Source organism: Lycorma delicatula, chromosome 1, assembly GCF_047948215.1.
Source record: "Lycorma delicatula isolate Av1 chromosome 1, ASM4794821v1, whole genome shotgun sequence".
Taxonomy (NCBI): domain Eukaryota; kingdom Metazoa; phylum Arthropoda; class Insecta; order Hemiptera; family Fulgoridae; genus Lycorma; species Lycorma delicatula.
In genome coordinates, this window is record NC_134455.1 from 368408620 (window position 1) to 368427094 (window position 18475).

General features: G+C 32.0%; 1 protein-coding gene and 1 non-coding gene across 2 annotated transcripts in view; both read left to right on the top strand.

The window, feature by feature from the left end:
* Swip-1 (EF-hand domain-containing protein D2 homolog Swip-1) overlaps positions 1–18475 on the top strand; it is a 298599-nt gene that overhangs the window by 237479 nt on the left and 42645 nt on the right. The window lies entirely within an intron of this gene.
* Positions 13180–13298, top strand: LOC142318577 (5S ribosomal RNA). The gene has a single exon (XR_012754964.1). It is a non-coding gene; the product is annotated as a 5S ribosomal RNA (ribosomal RNA).

Genomic DNA, 18475 nt, shown 5'->3' on the forward strand with positions numbered 1-18475 from the left:
AAATGGATTCAGAGATGGTGAAAATGGATATTTCTGTTGAAATTTGAAAACCGAAATTTTTCGCCATCACTAGACTTGTTTTACTTCGTACAAGGAAATAAAAAAGGAGTGAAAAAGTGATGAATTAAATAAAAAAGATTGATTTATTTTAGTTAAATTTGTTTTTGGTGTTATTTTGCTTATTTTATTTATTATTGTTAATACTCATTTTGAAATTTAGTTGATCGATTATTTTTGTATTAAATAATATACGAGTATGTAATTGCAGAATAAATAGGTTTACTATCTCTACGCTATTTGTCTCACTATTTCTTATACCTGTGAAAGATGTAAAGAATATAAAGTACAAAGCACTAATTAGAATTGTTTCCTCTGAGGTTATGCGTGCCACTTCTCTTTTTTAATATACCTGACACATTGAGAATATGCTTGTTAACTTGTGAATAGCTATCCAATTATATATATAAAATAGAAATAATTTTGAGATTTTTAATTTATATACCTAATGGAACTGTAGGTTTAGTTTTTTATTTGAAAGGATCTGGTTTCGATTCCTGGTTAAACACGACATTTTTTTTTAATTTTTACAAAAATAAATCTTTTTATGCTGGTCGGTTCATAATACATTATAAACTTCTTGTCAGAAATGGTTAGGTATGCTTTTTTTTATCTTCAGTCATTTGACTGGCTTGATGCAGCTCTCCAAGATTCCCTATCTAGTGTTAGTCGTTTCATATCGGTATACCCCCTACATCCCTAACAATTTTTTTTACGTATTCCAAACGTTGCCTGTTTACTATTTTTTTTCCTTCTACCTGTCCCTCCAATATTAAAGCGACTATTCCAGGATGCCTTAATATGTGGCCTATAAGTCTGTCTCTACTTTTAGCTAAATTTTTCCAAATGCTTCTTTCTTTATCTATTTGCCGCAACACCTCTCCATTTGTCACTAGATATGGCTACCTCACTGGGGTAGTTAAAAGTAACTATCCCAGTGTTCGCTCGGATGAATCAAGGGGACGTGGTAAACTTTGATCGGAACAAAATCAGTTATTATAAAATAAAAAATATATTTGATTTAAATTAATATTATTTGATTATTTAAAATATAAACACATGAAGTAACAATATTTACATACATGAAGATACTAAATATAAAAAAAATAATTCATAATTCACACTAGTTAATGAAAGTTATTTGAGCATATATTTCATGTGCACGTTTAACAAATGCAGAAAATTCAGTGTTTTTTTTGTTGTTTTTTTTTTTTTATATATATTACGAAGTAATATTGTTTCTGTAGAAGAAAATCTTTTAATTTTTTTTTAATGAAAGAACAATTCTAATTGATTAATAACTCATAAAAATTTTTATGAGCAAGCCTGAGGTAGTTGTCCGCGTGGAATTATATTTCGAACCCTTGTTTTATTCAAATTATTTTTGAAATATATTTTATCGATTTTACTTTGCAATATGTTAAAACAAATATAAAAAGTGTATTTTTACGCTCGGTTACTGTCATAAACAACAGACCAATCTCCCGAACTCTTACATATGGCCTTCAAAGTAATCGAACGTGCTCTACTTGTCAAGTTTCAAGGCGGGCTAATGTGTGGTAGCGTCATTATAGGGGAGAAACAGGAAAAGCCAATTGTTTTGGGGATAGGGCATTTGTATGTATGTATAACTTGTTCAGTACGTTATAGTATTAATAATAAAGTAACTACTGCTTAAAGAAATATTCGAAAAATTGATATTACCGATTATGTCATAGCCACACTGGCTGTACGAGTATGTTTTTGTGTGCACTAAATACGATAATCGGTATCGGGTATCCGTTAAAGAACTACGCGGTTTTAAATTAAATTTACTTTATTACATTTAGATTTACAAATATACGGGCTTTATTGCATGAAAGTAGATTGTTTAAAGCAGTAGCGGCTCGCGTATAGGTATTGTAGAACTGCAGCACCCCCCTGTTTCCACTTTATATCGATAACATTTAATATAATGAGTCTTTTTTTCTTTAATTCTTGCTTTATACTTGTACAATATATAATCTTTAAGCTTAATGTCAGTAGTCACCCCCCAGTTTATGAATAAGATACAAAAATCTTTGTATGGAACTGTGCACTTCACAGTTCCAGTGGTGTGGTGTTTGGCTGTTGTGCGCATGCGCACATAGGAAGCTGCACGCAAGGCTGCGAGGGAGAGAGCACTGTTGCTCCCGCAGTGTCGACCCTGGCGTGCTGGTGGAAGGTAGTTTTTTTTTTACTCCGCGTGTGGACGGAACGTTCTTTGTTCTTTTCTGGTTTAGTCGGTGGAAGGAATACGAAAACGGTTTAGTTATTTTTTTTAGTAGCGATCAGAAGATGGCGAAAAGCAAGAGCTTCGCCACATTTGTCCAAAAACACGCTGGAAGGCGAAAGAGAATGTAGTTAGTAAAAACTAATTAAATATTTATTTCTGTGTACATAAAAATTTAAATTAAGCACCGTTGGACTATAGTGTTTTTAAGCGGACAATTTATTAAGTTATTATCTAATACTAAAAAATATTATCTATATTGATATTTTATTATTTATTCGGTTAAACCGAATGTGCTTTGAATGTGAATTGTGCTTTTTTAAGCACAATGTGCTTAAAAACCGTGTACTTATTCTTGAATGTGATAAGCGTAGAATTAGATTATTATCCTGCTTCCAGTTATTCTATTTGATTAATTTTTTTTCGGTTCTTTTATTTTATAGAAAACTTTAACCCCATGACCTTCAAAGTCTCCCAGAAAAAAGTTTTTGTAGAAGTACCCGCACTAATTTTAGCTACGTGCCGGCAATGGTTTAAAGTGTTTTTATTTGTTAATGTATATGAGAAATTCCTCACCTGCACTGCACAATAATTATGCAGGTATTCCGTCTATCCCAGGAGTCTTTCTGCATTCAAATCCTGTAATGCTCTCTTAAATTCAGATCTCAGTGTTGTATCTCCTTTTTCATCCTCTTCGACCTCCTCTTCTTTCTATATAACACCATTTTCTAATTCATTTCCTCCGTATAACTCTTCAAGATATTCCACCCACCTATCGACTTTGCCTTTCGTCTTATAAATCGGTGTACCATCTTTGTTTAACACATTAGATTTTAATTTACGTACCCCAAAATTTTCCTTAACTTTCCTGTATGCTGCGTCTATTTTACCAATGTTCATTTCTCTTTCCACTGCTGAACACTTTTCTCCACTCTTCTTTCGCTAATTTTCACTTCCTGTTTATAGTATTTCTTAATTGTCTACTGTTCCTTTTACTTTCTTCATCACTAGAATTCTTATATTTTCTACGTTCATCCATCAGCTGCAATATATCGTCTGAAATCCAAGGTTTTCTACCAATTCTCTTTGTTCCGCCTAAGTTCGCTTCTGCTGATTTAAGAATTTCCTTTTTATTATTCTTCTACATTTTCTACCTTATCTTTTTTACTCACTCTTGTGATGTCCTCCTCAAAAATCTACTTTACCTCCTCTTCATCAAGCTTCTCTAAATTCCACCGATTCATCTGACACCTTTTCTTCAGGTTTTTAAACCACAATCTACATTTCATTATCATTAAATTACGGTCGCTGTCAATATCTGCTCCAGGGTAAGTTTTGCAGTCGACGAGTTGATTTCTAAATCTTTGCTTAACCATGTATGATCTATCTGATACCTTGCAGTATCGCCTGGCTCTTTCCATATGTATATTCTTCTGTTGTAATTATTATATTCTATTTTAATAAATTATTTTTATTCTAATTTTGTTAAGCTTGGCCCGTTGGTATAAATATACAATTAAAAGTTAATATACAAAAAACCGCTTACCAACAATTGAATTCGACACGTTCAAGCGCTTTCGGAATTAAATTCTATCTTCAGGAACTCACATATTCGTCCTATTTGTAATAGTAATTAAAACTTCACATGTAACTTATAAAAAATCGCGGTAAAGAGAAAGACCACCAAATTGATAGGACGTTTACGTTAACATAATTTTATAATATATGACGACCAACTGTTATGTTATAAGCAAATATCACGATTTTTTATAATTTACATGTGAAGTTTTAGTTACGATTACAAACAAGACGAATGTCAGAGTTCCTGAAGATGGAATTTAATTCCGAAAGTGCTTGAACGCTTCGAATTCAATTGTTGGTAAGCGGTTTTTTTTGTATATTAACTTTACTTATTTTTATTTTTTTTCTTTGTTTGATCTCGTATTTAGGCTATATTTAATTTTAATTAATTCTTTTACATCTGATGATAATTACTTAAAACTCCATGTGAATTTCATTATAAGACTTTTTTTGTTTAAGTTTCTTTTTGTTATTTTAGAAAAATGAATAATTGGAAAAATTTGTTTTAACTCTGTAGGTAAAAAATAAAAATATTGTTTTAATATAAACAAAATTTATGTCGGCTGATGTTTAATATTTAACAACATATTACCTAAATTAAATTGTGAGAATGAATTTTTTTTATATACTTTATAAATGTGGTTCGAGGAAAGTCTGTTAAACTTCATGAAGAGTTTTATGTTAAATGTGATGTAGGCTGTGCTTTATCTTTTTCTTTTTACAGCACAAGATGCATTACTAAAACATAAATTGCGTTCTTTTAATGATGTAACTGTAAGTAATGGTTTGATAAACTTTAAAATGTTACTTAGTTTGTGGCTTCTATTAAAACAAAACATTAATCAAAACGTTACCAAAGATAATTTTAATGCATGTGGTTGTTCGCAGTTTAAGAACACGGTACTTAGATTTATATGTTAAATAATTTCTTTGTTTCAGTATAGCGCATGTTATTTTAACTACAGTTAAGTATAAATTAGCATTGAATAAAGTAATAGTATTATAAATATTTATTAATTATTTATTACCCGATTTATTTCTGATAATAAGCGTTGTTAACCTATTAAATAATTAGGACATAAATAATTAATTATATTTTATTAATTTAAATCAATTTATTGTTTTTGATATTGTTTTCTAATGTAAAATAAACTTTTTGAATATTATTGTAAATCATATTAATTTACTTTAAGAAGAAGGACCACGTATGTATAAAATCAGTTTAAATAATCGATACTCTCTGGTATTGGCTAAAACTGGATTTTTCAATTTAATGTCACTTCGATCTATCCGAATAATCTTCACACATAAAGTACTCAACGTTATTTAACGTACATTTTTTACAATTACAAAAAACCATTGTTAATTTTAATTATATCGTTACTGAAATACCGTTTAAAATTTGTATTGCTTATCATGCTTTTTTTACCGACGTTTCGAAGGAAAGTACAGTATTACTTTCGGTCGCACGGTAAGATTGGGGGTGAAATTGAATTCTTTTTACGTTTTGAAGTATGAGGATTACGAAAATATCATTCATATATAAAATATCACCCATGTTTAAGTGGTTTGTTGAAAATCTCCAAAACTCTACCAGATCAATTTCATTGAAATTTAGGGTACTTTTTCGTCACCCCTTCACTTTTTTCGCATTTTTACAGATAAAAATTACTTAATATAACATGTTTAATAATAATTTATGAACAATAAAACATTAGAGAAAACACACTAACATGCTGTTTTATACCGGTGATTTTAAACATCTTAACATATTTTACATATTAGTCTAGGTTAATTAATCAAGGTTAGCGAACGAAGCGAGCTTAGGTTAAGGTCGAGTGAAGCAATAACGGTTTAGAAAATGTACCTGAGAGAGATGTATGTGCTGAACATTTATAAAAACCCAAAAAAGGTAGGTGGTCCAGGATTGACGTAGAAATAGAAGAGTCCTTATTTCAAAAAGAAAGTACAATAGAGGCAGAATTCTTCCAAATCAGGGGGCATTCGGGGGTATTTGCAGGGAAATTATAAATATAATCAAACCTAAGCTCGCTTCGCTCGCTGACCTTGACTAATTAACAGTAATATTTTGATTATTTAAATAATCAAAACATTACTGTTAATTCGGTTAGGTTTGGTTAGATTATAATTATAAGCCACAATGGTTATGTTTTTAATATGTAAAATATGTTAACATGGAGAATGTTTAAAATGATCGGTATAAAATAGTATGTTGTGTATTTTCTCTAATGTATTATTGGATTATTTTTATTGAATGTAGGGTTACTACGGTATTTCTCTAATGTTTTATTCATCAATTATTATGCTATATTAAGTAATTTTTATGTGAAAAAATGCGAAAAAAGGGGGGTGTAAAAGTACCAAATTTAGATATGCTGTAGTAGTATATCTGAAGTTGTTCGTTCATGCGAAAATTTGAACACTGGTCGAATCGTTCTTCAGTTACGCTCAATATAAGGTCCAAACAACATAACCTCAATTTGAGGTTAGTTGATTTTGAATTAGTGTATTTTTCGTACGCGTTTATTTAGCGTGTCACAGTGGTGAGTAAGTTTAAACTTGTTACGAATGTGTAGGGTCTACTCGTTAATCGAAAGTATGTAGTGCGTTATACTAGTATGCTGTGGACGTATAATGGTGTACGTAATTTGAAAAAGGAGTTATGTGCACAGTACTGTGAATTATTCGCAGGATTTCATTGATCCACTTTCGGGGGCACATACTCAAAAATAGAACGAGTATGGGGAGGTAGACAATAATAAAGTGCGCCGTAAATCAGCCATCTTGAGAATTTATGGACAACTACTTGTGCGATTTCTTGTGGCAGAAAAAAGTGAAAAACGGGATGATCGTAATGCGTTTCCAATTTTGGAAGATATTGCCGAAATTTGGTATACGCATAAATACTTGTGTTCCTTTGTAAGTATTCAATATTTTAAAATATTATCTGTTTCAAGTTTCATTAATTTGTATTTAATCATTTCAATTTGCACATTTATTTATTAATTATTTTTAAATGTAAAGGAATAATCTGTAAGAATTTTTTAAATATTTTCCTGAAATGCTAGCGAAATTTTTCTTCCATAAATTCGCACAATATCAATGGGGAAAGGAAACCTTCTCTCTCTTGGCCGTATTTCATTACGTTCAGTAATATAAATTAATTGAAATGGTGTACAGTGCTTTTTAACGGTCATACCATGTTGAGTTCACCGATTCACGTCTTATCACCGAAGTTAAGCAACGTCGGGCGCGGTTAGTACTTAGATAGTGACCGCTTGGGAATACCGCATGCTGATGGCATTCAACTTTTTTTACTTTTCATATACGTTGGCAGCTTTTTTTTTAAAAAAAAATAAATAAAAATATATATTTATATAGGTTATTTTTTTAAATTATGCTTCTTTACCGGTAGCCTTTTTACGTTAATCAATAAATAAATCAATCATTTACTTTCTTAGTCCATTCACTTCATCTATTATTTTCGTTATACAATTAAAATTAAAATGTAATGTTAAATCAGTTAAAAAATGGGATATGAGTTTTTTTTCATTTCCCGACGTTTCATGTTCCAAGGATCCCAAAAAGAAATTGGGGATAATATTCATAAGTACATGTGTACGTGTGTGGCGTGTTTGAAACTTAATAACTTTTAACTGGATAAATCGATTTTGTACAGGAATTTGTGTGTATGGGACAATTTGTTGGTAAATTTTTGGGGTCAGTTTTCTCAAAATTCTGCAAACATTACCCCACTTTTTATTAAGTTCAGTACATGCGTGCACACTTATCTTAGTATTTTTAAATAAATTTTCCTTCCCAAAAAACTGAAAAAGCTATCTTTTTATTTATTGCACATTTGTTAATTAAAATTTTTTTTTGTATATCTTCTTAGGCATAATAGCAGTGCAAGTGACCCAAAAAAAAATACTTTGGAAATTTTTAAATTCTAATCGGGTGGAGGAGCCGATCAAAATTTTAAAATATCGATTTGTTTTTTAATGTGTTAAAACCTTTTTTTGGTTTATTTTTATATATTATTATTTTCCATTATATAAGAATTGATAACTGATGCCAGGAAAGTATGACAACTTTGTTGTTAGATTTTTTCGTTCCTGAAACCGTTTCAAATATATATATATATAATTTTAAGTATGAGCATTTACTGCGAGCTCGCGTATTTATTTTGAAATATTTCTGTCAATAAATGATACTGGTATCTGATTAAAAAGAGAAACCTTGAGAATAAAATTAAAAAGTAAATAAATATGTACATATTTTAATTCTGATTAAATCTTGACTCTAGTTTTCTTTTTTTTTAACATAATACATTATAAAATTATTGTTTATTATTAGTTGTAACATAGTGCAAAACGAAAGAATGTCTTAAAATCGACCTTTATGTGTATTTGCTATTAGTTAAAACTATGGGCCGATTTCATAAAATTATTAACTGAATTTAGATATCATGTCCTGAAGGTTTTAAGGATTTCTTTAATTTTACAACTATCATTTAGCTATTCCAATTAATATTCTTTATTTATTCTGTAGTTATTGTTATAAATTGATATTACAGTCTTGATAAAGTTAAAATCAATAAAACTATATTAGTACAAATATACGATACAGGTTCTTGATCGCATTATTTTACGTTAATTGAAAAAATAAAATTGGCTTCAATAAAACTTTTGTCCTAAAAATAAAAAAAAAAGTAATAATAATAATTTACATATTAGTTCGACTTTAAATCTGTGCTTGGCCTTCATTGTTGATGTTTCAGTTGGTGACTCTAAATGAGTCGCAATAAAAAATTACGGATGTATAGCTGAAAAAAAAAGTTGTAACAACTAAAGTACGGGTTATTTAAAAAGAATGAACTGATTTTAAGGCGCAATTTTTCAGTTCAATGTAGTTTGTTATAGAATATGAGTCACAAATCATTTTAAAGAGTATGTTACTAAGTTTCAAATAATTACCGCATGAACGCGTTAGTTATAGTGAACGATAAATGACGAGAACAAAAGGCGTTCTGTGTTCTCGAGTTCGCGAAAACAGATTCATTAGTAATCGTGCAGCGTGCTTTTTGAAGGCGATTCGACATTAATCCGTCCTCCCCAAAGAACATTCGATGATGGTTTCGACAATTTGAGGAGACTGGATGTCTCTGTAAAGAATACCGATTATCTCTTGTGTTAAGAAGACGTCTACATATGAAACCATACAGACTGCAACTCATAAAAATTTTCCTAACCGACAAAAGGAAGCGGTTAGAATTTTGTGAATCGATACTGGAGAAAATGGAAGATGAAACTTTCATTTCACGTTTAATTATCACAGTTAATCGTCATAAAGTTCGCATTTAGGGATTGGAACCCCCCACATGTAACAGTTGAGCGCGAGAGAGATTTTCCTAAGGTGAATATGTTCCGTGCAATTTGTGAGGAGAAGGTTTACGATCCCTTTTTCTTCGAGGGAAACACCGTTAGAGGACAAATCTTTCTCGACATGCACGAAAACTGGCTCTTCTCATTACTGAAAATAGATTCAGAAGACTTCAACTTACAGCTAGATGAACCACCGTCCCATTGGCACCTACCTGATGGTACGAGCGTTTTTGAATGAGAAAGTGCTCCGACGATGGAATGGTCGAAACGGTGCCCAAGATCTTTGTGATTGGCCCGCGAAATATCCAGATTTAATTTTTTCTTGTGGGGATAGGTTAAAGATCTTGTTTTTCGTCCTTCGCTACCCAAAAACATCGATGACCTTAAACATAAAATATCAACTGCGATCATTTCAGTGAACCATGACATGTCGCTACGCGTCTGGGAGGAATTCTGTTAACGTATTTATGTTCTCCATGGTGCTTCTGGTGGTCTAGTTGAACATTACCTTGTAAGAGACAGGGAATGAAACTTGGTTATGAGTAGAATACAAGTGATTTGGTAACAATTATGTATTACTTTTCCTAAATAAAATGTTAAGTTATGAAATCGGTTAATTATTTTTCAATAACCAGTATTAATTATTGTAGTAAGATATTTCAGTTCATTTTAAAAATATTAATCAATACGTATATTTTTAATGACGACAATCATGTCAGTTAAAATTTTGAACTTCAACAAAATTAATAATCTTCAAGCCCTGAGGTAGATAATCCCCACGTCCGGAACACAACATCTATGTTCCACGTCCAGGGCGGCAACAGCTGTACCTTTGTACATCACATATAGCTGGCTAACGGGGTTCCGAGTAAATTCCTCGGTTATGCATTGTTAAGTTTGACCTGGTTCCAACTTCAGGTCACTAAATGGACTGGATTTTTGGCTACCTGCAGGAAATGGAGTAACTTATGATTTTGGATATGGATTCATACCATTCTTAGAGCTGGCGATGTGGCGGCCAGGGTCAATGTTATTGCAGGTGTAACGGAGACCCTTCCGTTGTCCACATGCCCCCTGCGATGGCAAGCATGTAGCAATGGTGCCCATGTATGTCGGTGCATGGGAGCTCTGAAAGCTTCGGTGAGTAGGAGCCTGGAGTCAGTGCAGAGACTGCGCATCCGCTCTCTGCCAGGACATATGCCGGTTCCACCGGAGTACCGGACAGGACCTCCAAGGTTAGTAGCCCTGGAGTGGGGGTGTACCCCGGCGGCTAGCCTTGCTACAGAAGGGATCAATGTTCATGAATTTTCCTGAACAAACTCACGTGGCAGAGGGTGCACGTAAACACCCTCGTTTAGAAACCGCCGATTCGCCACAAGCGAAGCGGAAAAAAAGTAAGGAGAGTGATAGAATTAGAAAAGATGCTGATAAAATCAGTAAAGATTTGAGAAAAGCTTTGTTTGGTAATAATGTTCCCAAACCAAGATTTTTGGTCATTACAAAAGAGAATGGTAACTTCCAAAAGGTAAGTCCATTCTTAATTGCTAGAGAGATTACAAATTGTGCTGGTGGTCCTGTCAAGGATATCCGTAAGACGTTTAACGGATTACATGTCGAAACTATAAACGACATGCAAAGTCAGAAAGTCCAGGCGTTGAAGAAGATCGGTGAATTTGCGGTTACTGTCCAACCGCATAGTACACTTAATTCATCTAGAGGAGTTGTTGTTTGCCGTGATCTTCTTAACTGTACTGAAGAAGAAATAGTGCAGGAAATGTCTAGCCAGGGAGTGACACATTGTCGCAGACTTTCTATGAGACGAAACGGTGAGATTCTTCCTTCGGCCTCTCATGTATTGACATTCAATAGGCCAAGTCTTCCTGAAAAGGTACGAGCTGGCATCCATCGGCTTGATGTACGGGCATTTATTCCGCAGCCGATGAGATGTTTTAGATGTCAACGTTTCGGACACACTGCCGCTAGATGTGAAGCGCAGGAAATTTGTATATGCGGATCGAAGATACATGAGGGTGATCCATGTAAAGACCCTCCAGTCTGCATTAATTGTAAAGGGCACCATAACTGTCGATCCAGGAACTGCCCAGTATACAAATCAGAAACAGCCATTCAGGAGGTTAAAACGCTTCAAAAAGTCAGCTACCCTGAAGCGAAGAAGATTGTTAACCTACGTACACCTAGACCATCGACTTCATACGCAGAAGCAGCTGCTGCTCCCCCCACACCTAAAATCAACGTGGAGCAGTTGCTTAATACGATGGCGCCAAGTCTCGCGACAATAATAGAAAGAATCATTGATTCCAAGATCGAGTCTACTCAACAGATACAACAAAGTAAACATGAGAAGGCTCAATCCCGGACTGACGTTGCCGACAGAAGACCCGCACCAGCGCAGTTTAAAAAACCGGCAAAATCCTCGATTATAACTCCAGCAATAGACGTAATGAAGAAAAATCTTGATCTATCCAACAAAGATCTAAAGATCACCCCGACGACGAGTCATATAGCTAAGGATACTGTGACAAGAGTACAGGAAAAATCTGCGTCAACCAAAATGGAGGTGCAAGTAACTATCGAAAAAGCACCAGACACAGACGATATTAAAACCGTACCTACAGAGGCCCCAAAAGCTCAGAGAACAACTGTGGCGAGAGCATCTGTATCAGCCGGAACAAGCACAACCTTAGATATCGAATCGAGTTCATCAGCCGCCGAAAGTGCATCGGTTGCAAGTTTAGACTCAATTGCAACGATGCTCACAGCACCATTGAAGCTTTCATCACCTGATGTAAGCCGGCGAACGTCATTGGCGTCAGAAAGAGAAGACGATGCCATGTCCGAAGCCTCAGACACTCTGTCGTCGGAAGTTGAGGCCGTTCGCAGAATGGAAAAGCGGTGTAAAAAGGGTTGGCCGAAAGGAAAGCCTAGAAAGTGATATAATTGGACCAGAAATTATAAGGAAAAGCAAAATTTTGATCATTTTGTGAAATTTTGAACCTTTTTTTTATTTTTTTTTGAAGTGGGACGGGGCTAATGACCAAAGTAGTCGATGCCCCTAAAAACCTCAAAAAAAAAAAAAAAAAAAAAAAAAAAAAAAATAATCTTCAATTTATTGAAATAGCTAGGATGTGGATTGAGTAAATAATACTGTTATACTAATTTAACCCAAACCCAGTTTTGTTCAATTTTTATTTTATTTTTGATTATATATATATTTATCCTTGAATAGTTGTCATGGTTACAATTGACGCGCTTGCGCTGTTAAAAGCCACACCAATTACAGATCACTATTTTTAATTTAGGATTTTTGTCGACCATAAATTTGTGATGCTATGTTTTTAAGCAATTCAAATATTTTAATAGTATTACACATGTGTACAGCATAATAGATAAATTTCTGATTACTATTTTTATATTCTTGCTGTTAGATGTTTGTTTAATAAAAAAAGGGTAGAATATTATTCTGTTTCATTATTGAAAGTGTAATGCCTAAATAAAATTTGATGTGTAATATTTTTTAAACTGTTATTGAGAAATTATATAAATAATATATTATTGTAATAATATGTTATATTTCATAAATAGTTCACCGAAAATAAAATCGAAACTAGAAAAATCTCAAAACCGTTTACAAAAAATAAAATTAAATGAATATTTTGGCAGTTAAAACACAAATCATCATAAGATAGAGAAGTAACTAGCAGTAATGAAATAAGTTTAAGTAGAGAAAACTTAAGTATTAAAAGTGAAAAATAAAAATTTATAATAACTAAAACTAACAAAACTTTGGTATATCACAAAAATATCTGTTTGTATTTATTTATTGAATAAATTACTTCATGTAGAGCGAAATGGTGTTGTTTGATTGCCAACGGCCACACCACGTTGAATACACCGGTTCTCGTCTGATCACCGAAGTTAAGCAACGTCGGGCGCGGTTAGTACTTGGATGGGTGACCGCTTGGGAATACCGCGTGCTGTTGGCATTTCACTTTTTTTCTTCGTGTTGAAAGAACTTTTTTTGTTTACTTTTTTTATTAAAGTTTAATTTAATTAGTTTGTTCATTTACTCAAAATGAAATTATTTCAAGTGGAAATACTCTCTTTTTTATGCAGTTATTCATAACTTCTGTTCATTTTGTTAATGGTCTCGCGTTGCAACTTTTATTTTACTATATTCTGTTTTTCCAATATGCTCTCATCATTTCTTCCTTCTGATCATTGAATCTTAATTAATAATTTTTTTTTTATTTTGGATACCTTCCAATTTCTATCTTTTCCCCAAAAAAATTCCTTACAGTGACTTTTTTTTATTCAGAAATCAGTTTTTCTCTTTAGTGTTTTCTGACCTTTCAGAACCAAGTCAATTTATTTTTTAGTTATTTAGAGAATTCGAACACTGTCTTTATCAATCTATATTTCTCCATTCTTGAAATATGCCTGTAATATTTTCTTGAATATGGGATCAGAAAGTTTTTGGTATATTTACAAGTCCGTTCTCTTTTTTGGATATTTTTCTTAAAATCGTTTCCTCTTTTTTTATAATTTTTCTGTTTATTTATTATTATTACTGAAGTAAACATTACTTTTAAATTTTTTTAGTCTTTTAAATTTATATTTTGGTAATATACTTGATAATGATTGTTTAACAATTGAAATATCCATCTGATTTTATATTTTTATCTTTATGAAATAGTATTTAGCGGTTTTTTTTGAATGGGTAGTAATAAAATCATTTAAAAAAAATTTTTGTACTAATTTTTTAAAGAAAAGGTACCGCATTACTTTCACTGGCACCGTGGAATTTGGGAGTGAAATTAATCTTTCTTTACATTTTAAGGTATGAGAATTATGAAAAATTCAATGTAATTTTCTTATATATATATTTTTTTTTTCTGTCTATATTAGCTGTATAGTATACTAGTATTAGGGAAATTATGCTAATCGAGTTAGATTCACATGTCAGGATCTTTGTAAATCGTTCACCCCTCTAACTAAAAAACATAATTTTAATATTAAAAAATCCCAGAAGATGTATGTAAAACATGCATATGCCGTACGTATATGTATGTTCAATGTATATGAAGCATTGATGTCATTTATTTCTGGTCAGAGGGCAGGGCAATGTGTATCTTATCCATACTGTATTTCAAAATATTAATAAAATATTATGTAATTTTTTTTTCATAATTTAATGCTTCTTATGTATCTAAGATGGTCTCATTCAAATCCCCTTAAAGGAGTGGAGGGGAAAAACCTTTTTCCTTTTTTTTAAATGTCTGGATTTAAAAGTTACAATCTTGTGTAATAAATTGATTCCATTTTGTTAGTATAGCCTATCACTTTGATTATGTATTTGGGCAATATAATTCAGAGTTAAGGGACAAGTCTATTTTTTTTTTTACTGTTTGTATTGTTTTGTTTGAAATATTCAGACTAGATGAATTGATTTTTATGAAATTTATACTATGGCATTTAAATATTGGTCATTGATGTGATTTAATTTTGGTTGCATTGGTCAAGGATGTGGGGAGATACATTCATCCAAGTCCTGATTTCAAATTTTTATTCGTAGTAGAATAATTTTTTCTTCCACATTTACATAATGTTTCAGTTAATTTATCATCTAAGTAATAATCAGTTAAGCTAAGGATGAAGCTCTCAGTAACCAGAGTTTCATAACTTTTCCTAGTGTTTATTTCGTTTAATTTTTAGAATTAAAATTTTTTTATATATTTTGGTATTAATTATACTATTTTATTTGAAAATACTAACTCGTGTAATGAATTTTTACGTTAATGCAATTTAATTAAAATAGGGTGTCCCATATAAAACGCAACCCATCAATCACTCATCCATGAAATTTCAAAAGTCAAACTTACTCCCTTACTCGTTACTGAAATGGACTCGTTCAACATCTGAACATCGCGGCGACGCAGTAGAACACTACCGATAGAAACAACAATGCAATCATAACGTTCAGTGTATTGCTAGAGACTGATGGTGTTTTCGCTAGATGAACGTGTTTTCATTGTTGAGTCGTACTTCAGTACGAAATCAGCGGTTGCAGTGCAAGATTTGTTTCGCCATAAGTACCCGGATAAACCAGATCCTAACAAAACATCAGTATTAAGGTTAGTTGCAAAATTTAGAGAGACCGGTTCTGTTAATAACAAGGAACACAAAAGATCTGCGTCGGTGTTGAATACAGATACAGTCACTGAAATCAAAGACCGATTACTCGCCTCGCCAAATCAATCGATCAGACGTTTGTTTGCTGAAATTAATTTGTCTAAATCGACTGTTCATCGGACGACCAAACAATTACAATTACGACCTTATCGCATTCAAACGGTTCATCGACTTCTTGAGCCCGACAAAGAAAAACGGCTACAATATTGTCAACGGTTCCGTCGATTTCTGCGTGAGGGAATTAATGTTACGGATTCGTTATTTTTCACAGATGAAGCACGGTTTCATTTGGATGGCTACGTAAACAGCCAAAACAGTAGAATTTGGAGTGCTGAAAATCCCCACGTTTATCACGAAAAACAATTACACCCGCAGAAGTCGGGCGTGTGGTGCGCGATATCGCGGGAGAAAATAATCGGTCCTATTTTTTTCGAGTACACCATTAATGCAGAACGATATCAAGATATTTTATTTCAGTTCATCGCACTCTTGGAAGAGGAAGACAGACACTGCTGGCTACAACATGACGGTGCGACATCGCACTACGCAGGTTCAACTTCTGATTTCGTTGAGGAATTCTTTGGTAATCGTGTTATCGGTCGAGGCTTGTGGCCACCAAGATCTACAGATTTGACTGCGGCGGATTGTTTTTTTATGGGGTTACCTCAAAGAAAAAGCCTACAGCAATAAACCACGAACACTTGAACAATTGAAAGTCAATATTGAACAAGCTGTATTAAATATCCAGCAACAAACTTTGAAAAAAAGTTGCAAGAAACGCTGTAAAAAGAATTGAAGCTTGTATTCAAGAAGATGGCGGCCACTTCCAAAATTTACTCTAAATGTAAGGTAATGGATGGTAATAATAAAAATTACATTTACATTTACACATGCCTTTTTATTATTTCAATACCTACCAATATAAGGTTGGGTTGCGTTTTATATGGGACACTCTGTATTATATTTATTTGGTACAATAGACATTTTACCATACTGTTGTTATTTATTTACAGAATGTAATTGTGAACTCATTTTTACAAGTTTTATTTTTTAATTTATTATTACCGTTACAGTTTTTAATTTACTGTTTATATGTTGTTTTACTGATACTTCTTTTAGTTTAGTTTGCACCGATATCAATTTACTACTTCTATTTTGATATAAAAATATAAAAACAATATGAAGAAATTTGAAAAAAAAAATAATAGAATACTTATAAAGAAAAACTTTCTACTTAATACTTACTTTTAATAGTTTTATTTAAAAAAAAAACAAAGCATTATTTAAAAAAAATTAATACAAATATCGATCAAGCATATCAAAGAATTTAAATAAAAATTATTGAAATATTTTTTTTTGTTATTTGGAATAATTGTATTGTAAACATTGAAATCATGGGATTTAACAAGCAGCATTGGTACTAGTATCAATAGATGAAGCCATGACTCCCTCCAGCTTGTGTTCATTATTTTTGTTTACCCTTATTTCAAATTAACTCCAGTTTCTGTACCTTCTCATATGTGTACACCAATTCAATGAGGACTGCTCTTGATTATGGTGAAAAGATCAATTTTTATTTAAAAAAAAGAAATAATCGACTATTTTAATGAGGACATAATTTTGTATAATTAAGAACTGGATTATCACAGATCAGAAAAATGGAAAAAAAAATATTTAAAGCTATATTGGGATTAATTTTGTTTAAACTTAAATAGAACGTAATGTTAGAAAGAAAATAATATTTTGAAAAAAGATGGAATCCCAGTCAAAAATTTTTTTTAATATTTGTAGAATCCAGAATAAGCAAGAAGAGGAATTTTTCATTCAAGAAGAATGAAATCTACATTCGAAATTAAAAATAAAAAGTATTTTTTACAACCTGTTGAATATTTAATTATTTTAATTAATATTTATTTTAGTGAATCTGTAAATGATAAAATTGTAAGCAATTCTCTACTATAAAATTGTTAATTTGCTGACTGATAGAGATGTAAATCATTAATATATATATTTTATTGGGGGCTATTAGATAGCATATCGCTTTTCTGTCCCAGTTTATACACTATTAGTCTATTGTCATTCCATGAATCTTCTCCATTGTCTCGTTTGGATATTAATACCTCAATTTCAAAGTTATGTTGGCTTCTCAAGCTTTCTTATTTCATCTGGAAGCCATTCGTACATTTTCTAAAATAGCCTATTAGAGATCTTTCTACAGAGTGGCTATGAAGTCTCTTTCCATACAAATAAATAAACATTAATTGTTTGTCATTAGTTTACTTAATATTTTTACTCATAAAACTTATTTAAATTACATCTATATGTGCTCCTCCGTTGTATGTTTTCAGTTTTATCTAGTGCGTTAGACAATATCTTCCATGTTGAACGATTAAAATTGTAAAACCAGTCTCTAATAACACTTTTTAGCTTATTAACGTTTCGTAGTCGCAAATGGGTGATTATTTCTTTGATTATGTTTCAAAGAGAGTTGACAGAGGTTGTTAAATCTGGACTTTTAAGCAGCCACTGAATTTTGGGGCTCCTACTAATCCACCGCCCTTCAAAATGTTCATTTATAAAGTTATTACCGATTGAGAATAAAGAACATATTGAGTTGGAGGAATGTTGCTGTAAAATGGCAGTTAATTTCACATCGATCGATCAAAGCCAAGAAATAAAATAATTTTGAAGCATATTAAAGTATGGTATCCTGTTAAACACTTCCTTCAAAAAGTACGGCCTTATCAGATGGGTGTCAGTAAATGTTTGTGTTATATCATGGAAGCAGACTTTGTGGTCAATATAAAGTATATTAACATACAACTATCAATTTTGTAATGTCCTCGGTGACAGATCTAATGATTCCTACTCATCACATTATCTCTTCGTAATCTCACACCTCAGAATACTTTGTAACACCTCCAGAATTAAATCTTCTTTTAAATTTTATTTTTGCATTAATTGTTTAGAA